Here is a 10,639-nt window from a genome sequence, read left to right on the forward strand (position 1 = left end):
GCCCGATGCGGGGCTCGATCCCAGAACCCTGAGACCATGACCTGAGCTGAAGGCAAAGGCTTAACCCACTGAGCCACCCAGGTGCCCCAGGAAAGATAATTTTTAATGGAAGCAACATTTTAGTGAATTAGATGTCTAATTATTAGAGATAAAAATGTTACTTCTGTGTATTACATTTAAAGCAGATATGTCAGGGGCACCTGGGTGACTCGGTCATTAAGCATCTAGTTGTCCTGGGATCAAGTCCCACATAGGGCTCCCTGCTCAGCAGGAAGCCTGCTTCTCCCAATCCCACTCCCCTTGCTTGTGTTCCCTCTCTTGCTGTATCTCTATCAAATAAATAGATAAAATCTTTTAAAAAATAAAGTAGATAATGTCAAATTCATTCATTCAATTTAGAAAAATATATTAAGTGATTACTATGCACTAGTAGGCACTGTTCTAGGTCTTAAGGAACCTGCAGTGAACAAGACATTAAAAAATCCCTCCTGTTCTTATGTTTTTAATGCATGGGTAAAATAGAATAAAAATAAATAAGTAAAATGAGAAAAATGGTTATCTTATAGAGAACAAATGAAGCAGAAAAAGGAATGACAGTTAATTCTAAAATTAGCTAGAAAGAGCATACAGACCAGATGTTAATTAAAATATGTATGTATTTGTTGATATTCCATGTGGCTTTTTCAGAGGTTCTTAGTGAACTCGCTGAGATACCACATAAGTTTCTTTATAAACTCCATAAACTCTGATGATGGTCCTGAAACAGTTTCTTTACTGTTTACAAGTCACCTTATTAAATACCTATGGAAATAGTTCAGGGTGTTGGAAGTGTGATTTTTCTGATCCTAGGGATGATGTTGCCAGGGCATGTGATAAAAAAGAATTGACCTCCATTCAACTTGGAAGCTGGACCAGGCACTCAGAGCCCCCGCCCTGGTCCTTGGAATGTGGGTCCTGCCCGCTTTTCCTACTCCCAAAGGCTGCTCCAAGAAGAAAGCCTTGAGATGGTGATGTGGGGTTGAAAACCTGCACTGTATACTTGACTGAGCCCAGTTAGAACCTCTTCATAAGATTTGGAGGAACAGTGGGAGGATACATTTGTCTTGCTATCACCCAAGAGAAGCATCATATGTAAATTCCCCTTGCTAGTATGAAAACTGCCACCTACCATCCTAGAATGGGACTCCCTCTTTCCTTGGTCTCTCCTGCTTTCTGTATATGGGGGCTGGTTTCAGATTACAGAGTTATAACCCTACAGATGTTGACCATTAAAAAGATTGTGTATTTTGTTATTCAGCAGAATCAAGAAAATTTGTTAAGACTGGCTATGGGGACAGAGGGGGAGGTATAAAACATTTTCTCTTCTAATATATAGAGGATAAAATCTGTTACTTGTTTAACCCTTGGATCCCATTAAATCATACTTTTCCATAATCAATAAGATTAATCATAAGCTTCCTTTGCATATTAGAGCCAAGCTTATTAATGACAGAGTAACATTAGTGGGAAAGAAAGCACTGTTTTGAAATAGAAAATGTTATGAGATGGTAAGAGATTTATACGCTGGAAAGGTAATAATACCAATCTTAAAGATGAAAGAGCCAGAAAAATCAGTGCCATGATGTGTATAAGAGCAAAATTACTGAGAACAATTGTAATTAAATCTTTTGCAACAAGAAAAAAACACATTCAGAAAACATTAAAATGCTTGCTTAAGTTTTATTTGTGGTAAAAGAAAAAAAAAGTTTGTTTAAATTTTAGTCTTATCCCTTTTTCTTATTCCCCCCCACCCCACCGCTGCCCCATATGCTTCTTATCCCTTTCTTTTAATGCTATTGACAGAGGGAAAATCTAAGAATTAAAATCCGTGTAGAATTATTTCTCACTTTGATAATAACAAGTTACAAGTTAATCACAAGTAATAGCAATTATAGTTGACATTTATTGAAAGGATACTATGAACTAGATATAATCATATTTGATCCTTACAGAAAATTTTTAAGTATTGTTTTATTGATGAAGAAATTGAGGCTCAGGGAGATGGTTATGTCATCCAGGTCAGACAGGCAGTAAATGACAGGGATAGAAGTCAAAACGCACATAGAATCCACATTCCTAAACCATACAAGTCTGACCCATCTAAGTAATACCCTTGAATCAACTGTTACAGTAGAAAAAAAAAAGTTGAAATCAAAGGATTAAGAGAGAAAACATATATATTGTAAAGATGGACATAAGAACAAAACAAATTTTGTAAGACCTTAATTATAATGGAAAATGTTGGGGCTTAGAACTTGGAGGGTCATACCATGGCTATAATCAATCAATCCATCAGTCAAATTCTTATAGTAGTGGCAAAACTGTGTCAGTTACTAGAACAGATGAAATAATACAAACATAAGATTAAAGTATACTAAGTCTTGAAAATTTATATGAAGAGTTCATGGATCACCCAAGATAAAAAGCTAGTATATCCAGAGGGGAAAATATTCATTTGTACATTTTTGAGATAAAGCAGGGTCAGAGGAGTCAGGACAGAAATATGAGTTAGAGAAAGGTCATTCATGATACCCTTCCCTTCTTAGCAGACTATTAAAGGAAAGAAAGTGGTCACAGATAATCAAGGAAAGGAAGCTATTGATATGCAGAGGGAAAAGCATGCACATAAAGGCATTCATGTATTTATCCAATAATTATCTAGAAAGCATTGGCCATCTGCTCATTATTGTTCAAGAAACTAGAGATGCAGAAGTAAACATAACATGAAGTACCTTCATGGAGTTTACATTTTTGTGAGGGAGACAGACAAAAACAAATCTAATAAAAATCTAATTTAATTTCAGGTAGTAAAAAATATAAATCAGACTAAGTGCTTGGAAAGATTTTTTTTTATTTTAATTTACAGCAATTAAGAGAGGTCTCTCAATAGAAAAACATTTGAGCACAGAAGGTGGGAAAGCAACCACCAGATCATTTAGAGCAATGGTCACTAAATTTTCCATGTAAAAAGCCAGATAGTAAATATTTCAGCGTTATGGACAACTACTAAGTCTACCTTTGTAGCAGGAAAGAACCCACAGACAATACATAAACAAACGAGTATTGTACATATTCCAATAAAACTTTATTTACAAAAGCAGGAAGCAGATAGGATTTGACTCCCTGAGCTATAGTTTGCAGGTCCCTTTTTTAAAACAACAGTTCTGAAATCTGGCAACACACTGTAATGAACTGGGGAACTTTAAATAAATAAACACGTTTGTTTATTCATAATTATATATAAAATATAAGTATGTAAATATATTTATAATTTCATTATTTAAGTGGATCACACACTTAACAGATTCTGATTTAATTGTTCTAGGGTATGGCCTTCTTTCTGGTGACCAGCTGACCCAGTTTGGTAGGAGAGAAGGATTTCTTGTCACTTGGGACTTCCTACGTTAACACTAGCCATTCTCTGGAAACTAGAATTGTTGATCACCTTATTTGGCATCGGCTCCACAAATGATTATAAATGCATCCCAAGTTGGTAAGCTTATAAACAGAGATGTGGAGGCCACATTATGGAATATGGTTTTATTCTAGGTGTGGACAGATGTCATTAGAAGGTTTCAACCAAGTAGAGTGACATGATCTAACTTAACAGTTTAAAGAATTATGCTCTTTGCTATGAGAGGAACAAGTTGTAGGAACACGAGAATGGAAGATAAGAAAAGATTAATTAGGTGACCTTTTTGTAATTAGACTGGAGAGTAATGGAAATGGTTTAGGGTGGCAGTAGGGAAGGCAGGGAAAACTGGTCAGGTGTAGAATACATTTTGAAGGTGGAGCCAGTAGGATTTGGTGCTTAACTGTAAAGTGAGGGAAATATAAAAGGAAGAAAAGTAAGGGAAAGAAATGCAAGTTAAAGATGACATTTTTGGACTAAAATTAATGATGGAATTCCCTAAGATGAGAACTCTTGGGAAAGAGCAAGTTTAGGGGAAGAGGTTGGCTATGATGAGATGAAGACAATGAGATGACCTAACAACCATGTTAAGAAGCCAGCTGGAGCTCTAAGTCTGGGGTTCTGGAAAATGTACATTAGGAGATAAGTTATATCCAAAGACATCTTAGAAAATGAACAGGAATGAGAAGTATCTGAGGATGCCTCAAGGACCACCTGAATGTATAGGAAGAGAAAACAGATCTCACTGAAGAGCTTGAGAAAACGTGATCCATCAAAGAGATTGAAAAACCAGAGGACAACCTTGTCACAGGGCCTCTGAGAGCTAGAAAATTAAAAGACACAAATGGGAAATGGTCCTCTTGCTCTTCAGTTGTCCTCATTATGAGGACTTACATTGTAGAAACTTTCTTGCACATTAAAAGTGAGAAGGTATCCAAGGATTTCTTCAGAGGAAACATTGCATTTTTCTTTTTTTTTTTAATTTAAATTTTCCTTGAGATAATTGTAGAGACATAGGCGGTCTTAAGAAATAACATAGAGGCATCCCATTTCTCTCAGTGGTAACATCTTGCAAACTCATACAATATCACAATCAAGATATTGATATAAGTCAACCAATCTTGTTCAGATTTTCCAAGTTTTAATTGTATTCACTTGTGTTTTCCTTTGCATATTTAGTTCTACACAATTTTGTAAGGTGTAGGTTCATGCATCTACCACTAGAGCCAAGATAAGAATAGCTTCACCAAAAGGATTCCTCATGTTATCCTTTTATAACCATCCCTAACCCCTGGTAACCAGTAATTTAGACATTTTATGTCTAAAATGTTCTCATTTTAAAAATCTTATATAAGTGGAATTGTACAGGATGCAACCTTTTATGATTAGTTTTTTTTGTACTTGGCACAATCCCCTAGAGATTTATCCAAGTTGTGTCTATCAAGAGTTCGTTTGTTGTTATTGATGAGTTATGTGGATATACCACAATATGTTTAATCATTCACTCATTAAAGAACATCTGACTTGTTTCCAGTTTTTAGCTAATATGAATAAAGCTGCTATGAATATTTGCACAAAGGATTTTTTATAAAGCAAGTTTTCATTTATCTGGGACAAATGTTCAAGCATATAATTACTGTGTCATATGATGATTGCATATTGAGTTTTATATGAAACTGCCAAATTGTTTTTCAGAGTGGATATACCACTTGACATTCCCATCAACAACGTATGAGTGATCCAGTTTTTTTGTATTCTCATCAGCCTTGTCGCTATTTTTTAAAATGTTGGCCAGTCTTACAGATGTATAGTGATATGTCATTGTGGTTTTACCTTCCATTATCAATGGTTAATGGAGGAAAATATCTTCCCATATGCTTATTTTGTTGTCTTAATCCTTTCATACTGTTATCACAAAAATACTATACACTGTTAGCTCGAACAATATTAACTTCTTACAGTTTTAGAGACTGGGAAGACTAAGATCAAGGTGCCAGCAGATTGAGAGTCTGGTGAGAGCCCAGTTCCTGTTCATAGCGTTTTCCTCATATAGTGGAAGGGTCTAGGGAGCTCTCTGGGGTCTCTTAAAAGGTCACTAATTCCTGTCATGAGGGCTTCACCTTTATGACTTAATCATTTCCCAAAGAAACCCACCTCCAAATACTGTCATATTGGAAGAACAGGTTCAATATAGGAATTTTGAGGGGACACAAATATTCAGTCTGTAACATTTGTCAGTTGTATACCTTTTTCAAGGAAATGTTTGTTCATGTCCTTTGCTCATTTTCTAACTGCAGTTTTTAAATTTGAATCTTAGGAATTCTTTCCATATTCTAGATACTAGTCTGTTGTCAAATATATATTTTGAAAATATCTTCTCCCCACCTAGAACTTATAATATCATTCTCTTCACCTGGCCTTACAGAGAACAAAATTTTAATTTTGATAGGATTCAACTTCTCAGTTTTTTCTTTTGTGGATTCTGCTTTTGGTGTCAATTCTAAGAACTCTTTGCCCAATCCTGGATCCAGATTAGTTTCTCCTTTCTTTCTCTCCTTAAAGTTTTATAGTTTGTTTTACATTTTAGTCCATGATCAACTTTGAATTGATTTTTGTATAAGATGTTTAAGTCAAGGAATTTTTTTCTAAGGATGTTTAATTTTTCCAGTACTATTTGTTGAAAAGGCTATCCTTTTTCTATTGAGTTTATTTTGCACCTTTGCAAAAAATCAATCGTGTATACGTAGGAATGCTGACAACACTGACTCCATCTTGGGTCCTCCGTCTTGTCATACTTACGCAATGGCATCACTCAGGGCTACCTATTTCAGCAGAGGTTAATGTATGTCCTGACCTGGAAGCAGAAAGGCTTGTTCTGATTGTCCCCAAAGGAATGCACAGAAGTCTCCACTTTAAACTACCCTATGATCCAGCAATTTGCACTAGTAGGTATTTACCCAAAGGCTACAAAAATACTTATTTGAAGGGATACGTGTGCCATGATGTTTATAGCAGCGTTATCAACAACAGCCAATTTTTGTAAAGAGCCCAAATGTCCATTGACTGATGAATGGATAAAAAAGATGTGAGATACACACACACACACACACACACACACACACACATTCTTACATACATACATACAATGAAATTATTAATCAGCCACAAAAAAGAATGAAATCTTGCTATTTCCAATGACATGGATAGAGCTAGAGAGTGCTATGCTAAGCAGAATAAGTCAGTCAGAGGAAAACAAATATATGATTTTGCTCAGATGTGGAATTTAAGAAACAAAACGAATGAACATGGGTTGGGAGAAGAGAGGAAAACCAAGAAACAGACTCTTAACTACAGAAAATAAACTGATGGTCTTCAGAAAGAAGGTGGGCTGGGGGATGGGTTAAATGGGTGATGGGGATTAGGGAGGGCACTTGTTGCAATGAGCACTGGGTGTCATATGTAAGCGATAAATCACTAAATTCTACGCCTGAAACAAATATTACACTGTATGTTAACAAACTGAAATTTAAATAAAAACTTAGAGAGGAAAAAAAAAAAAAAAGAAGAAGAAGAAGAAGAAGACTCCCCTTCAGGAAACTGATGGAGAGGACTTGTGCACAGAAAGTCCCACTTGAAGTAGTAAAGATTCTCTGGCTCACAGACGGCACCAGTTTAGATAACATCCTTTGACCTCACCACAATGTCCCTCACTCTCTAAAGGCTTCAGTTTATGGTCTGGACTCTGTGGAGAACAGTGGCAGAGAATGGCTTCATGGCATCTGGATTGTCTGTTGGCCTGCCCACTCTCTACTGTCAGTAAGGTACCCCAAGTGAAACTGTAAAAGGTCTGGTGTGCTCTCCTTCACTGTCTGGTCTCAAAGTGCCTTCTCAGTCTGGGGGATACTTTACTGACCCTCCTCTACCTTCTGACAGTATACTTATGTAGGTCTACTTCTGGGTTCTCTATTCTGTACCATGGATCTATAATGCAACCACTGTTTGCTGAGATTTCCTATTTTTCACTCACTTCAAGATAATATTGTAATGAACTCTTGAAGCATGTTTATGATGGCTGTTTTAAAATCCTCATCAAGTAATTCCAACATCTGATTTATGTCTGTGTTTGTGTCAGTTGATTTTCTTCTCTAATTCAAGTCATGATTGTCCTTGTTCTTGGTAGGATGAATGATTCCAATTGCATCCTGGGCATTTTGTCTGTTGTGTTAGGAGACTGTGGATCCTCTGTAGACATTTTATTGTTGCAGGTCAATCACTCTCTTTAGGTTCAGCATGCAGGTCCTCGTCTGCTTTTGCGGGCTATGGTTTCCGTGACAAAGACAACAATTTTATTTTGGTTAGCTTTGTTTATCTTGTGGCCCTGGGGCCTCCCATTCGTTCCTGCTGGTATTAGGAAAGGAAAAGATTTCTTTAGGCCAAGCTGCCCACTGTCTTTTGGTGGGTAAAGGAAGTCTCATTACTAAAGTTTGGGGTACAAGCCCTTTCTTGACTCCTGGCAGCATACGGTGCCCCATGACTACAGGATTATGAGCCACTGGTTCAGTCTGGTGGGAGGATCCTTCCTTCTGAAATACCTTTGTTGTTTTCACTCCTTTATTTTTTCCCCCTCTCCTTCCTTCCTTCCTTCCTTCCTTTCTTTCTTTCTCTCTTTCTTTTTAAGATTTTATTTACTTATTTGACACAGAGAGAGAAAGCACAAGCAGGGGGAACAGCAGACAGAGGGAGTTCCTCTCATTTCTTATTTTCCTTTTTTTAATTCTATCTTTCTTGTGGTTTGGCTGCTGGAGTACTTAGAAATGGATGTTACTGAGCTCTATGCCCCTTCTCCCCTCCCCAGCCTCCTACCCACAGAGCTCAGCCACGGCAGAGCTACTATGGCCTGTTACTACTCACCCTGTACACACACGGAAGACTCAGTAACTTAAGCAGAGAAGGGGAAGCGTATGTGTATTTCAAGATTTGGCAATGGGGAGTTTGCATTTCCACTGCGGAGTATAGAAAATGAGCACACACACAAATAATATATTTCAGGTATTAAGTGTTATTAAAAAAATAGGACAATGGTACAGACCGTGATTGCAGTGTGTGTAACTAATTCAGTAGACTTCTGGAAAGGCCTCAGAAGGGCCAAGACCTGGCATGATGAGTTGAACTTTGTGAGTTTAAGAGACAAAAAAGCCAGTGGGGCTGGAGTATAATAACTTGCTTCAGACCCATGGTACAAAGCAGCACTATTAATCAGTACATTCCCTTTTACAACCAGTCCAGTTGATTTAGCTGATTTCAACAAATCAGCTCCAACTAATTTCAGACCTGCTGAAATTAACTTTCACAGCGCATCTTGTAACCATAATGTTTTTTTGAAGGATAGGTAAATTTCAAGTGGCTTTTAAGAGGACTATATCACTTCGGGAGGAATGAGAATGAGCAGGGCAATGAGATGAGGGGAATTTTGTTTAAAAGAAAGAGAAGGTAAGAAGGAAGGAGAGAAAGAAAGAAGAAAAGAAGGAAGGAAGGAAGGAAAGGAGGGGAAGGGAGGGAAGAAAGAAAGAAAGAAAGAGAAGAAAGAAAGAAGAAAGGAAGGAAAGAAGGAAGGGAGGGAGGGAAGGAAGGAAGGAGGGAGAAAGATCCATCTCAGGGTCCTAAACAAAATGATTCAAAGAAGTGAAATAACTGATAATAAAAATGAGAAAGAAAATGGAAAAAGTTCAAGATTATTGTGAATAGTTGTATTTACAATTCCGTGTATCATAATAATGACAGTAACCACCCTTCCTATCATGGGCTTGAAAACAGCGTCCAGCAGTGGATCAGCTTTTCACACAGGAACATGGTTTACTAAATTGAGGTTTATTATTAGCCAAATATATGACCCAATTATCAAAAGTACATCATAAAGGTAATTATATTATGCACTTCTATATTCATTTTAAATAAAAATGTCCTGGAAATTCTTTATAGGGTTTATAAGGGTACAGAAATCTACAAGGCACATGAAGAAGTATCCAGAAAGGGAGGACGAACACAAGGAGAGTATGATGTCATGGTAGTTGCCAGGAAGATGGTTTCTGGAAGGACAAAGTAGTCCACAGCATTGACCGTTGCTGAGTGGTGAAGTAAAATGACATCTGAAAAGTGCCCATTAGATTGAGCAGCATGAATGTTAGTTAAGGGAATTAACAGGTGGTTTTCCTATGGAGTAAAGGTAACAAAAGGGAGGAATTGGCTGAGGAGTAAGCTTGAGGAAACTGGTCTTTAACAAGTTGTATTACAAGTCAAACTTGGATCAGAGGATTTGTTACATTATGATGTTCATTCCGAGCTCTTATTCTACCTAGATACATAATCTGTGCAGAGAAAGTTATGTTTAAGGAACAGGTATTCCTTTTCCTATGCTGTTAGTTTATAAATCCAAACTATTCGGGGCACCTGGGTGGCTCAGTGGGTTAAAGCCTCTGCCCTCGGCTCAAGTCATGATCCCAAGGTCCTGGGATTGAGCCCCACATCGGGCTCTCTGCTGGGTGGGGAGCCTGCTTCGTCCTCTCTCTATGATGGCTTCTCTGCCTACTTGTGATCTCTGTCAAATAAATAAATAAAATCTTTTTTAAAAAATCCAAACTATTCAAAGTTGCTTACTTGGGCATGTGCCTTCTCTTCAGTTTCTTTTAACTCTTACATATATTCTAGATAATTGATCAACATAATCATACATATTACTTAAAATTAAAATGTTACTTAACATCTCAAATGAGAAACCCTTTACATGTACTCCCTTGCCATATCTGACATTGTATTCTCAAGGCCATGTGGCCAGATAGTCCAGCATATGTCCTTCCATTTGCTGGCATTTAAGGGGTCAATAAAACGCTCATCTTCTCCCCTTATGTTCAAAACTGATGAGAGATCAACACAACAGTTAGAGGATTAGTAGAATAAAATAGCAGAGATAGGTAAATATTTTTATTTCTATTTTTCTGATTAAAAAGTCATCAGAAAAATGTGCCATTAGCTTTATACAAAATGGACTGTGGTACCTCCAGAATTCGGCGGATGTACCCATCCAGTTGGAGGTTGCACTGGACAATCCTGAACCACTGGGGTCTTGCCCTACAAAATAATTCTCTGCTTAAGGTATTAGACTGGGATATTTGCTTCATTGCAGACTATTTT

This window comes from Lontra canadensis, unplaced genomic scaffold (genome assembly GCF_010015895.1).
Source record: "Lontra canadensis isolate GAN:19392208 unplaced genomic scaffold, GSC_riverotter_1.0 scaffold23, whole genome shotgun sequence".
Lineage (NCBI taxonomy): Eukaryota > Metazoa > Chordata > Mammalia > Carnivora > Mustelidae > Lontra > Lontra canadensis.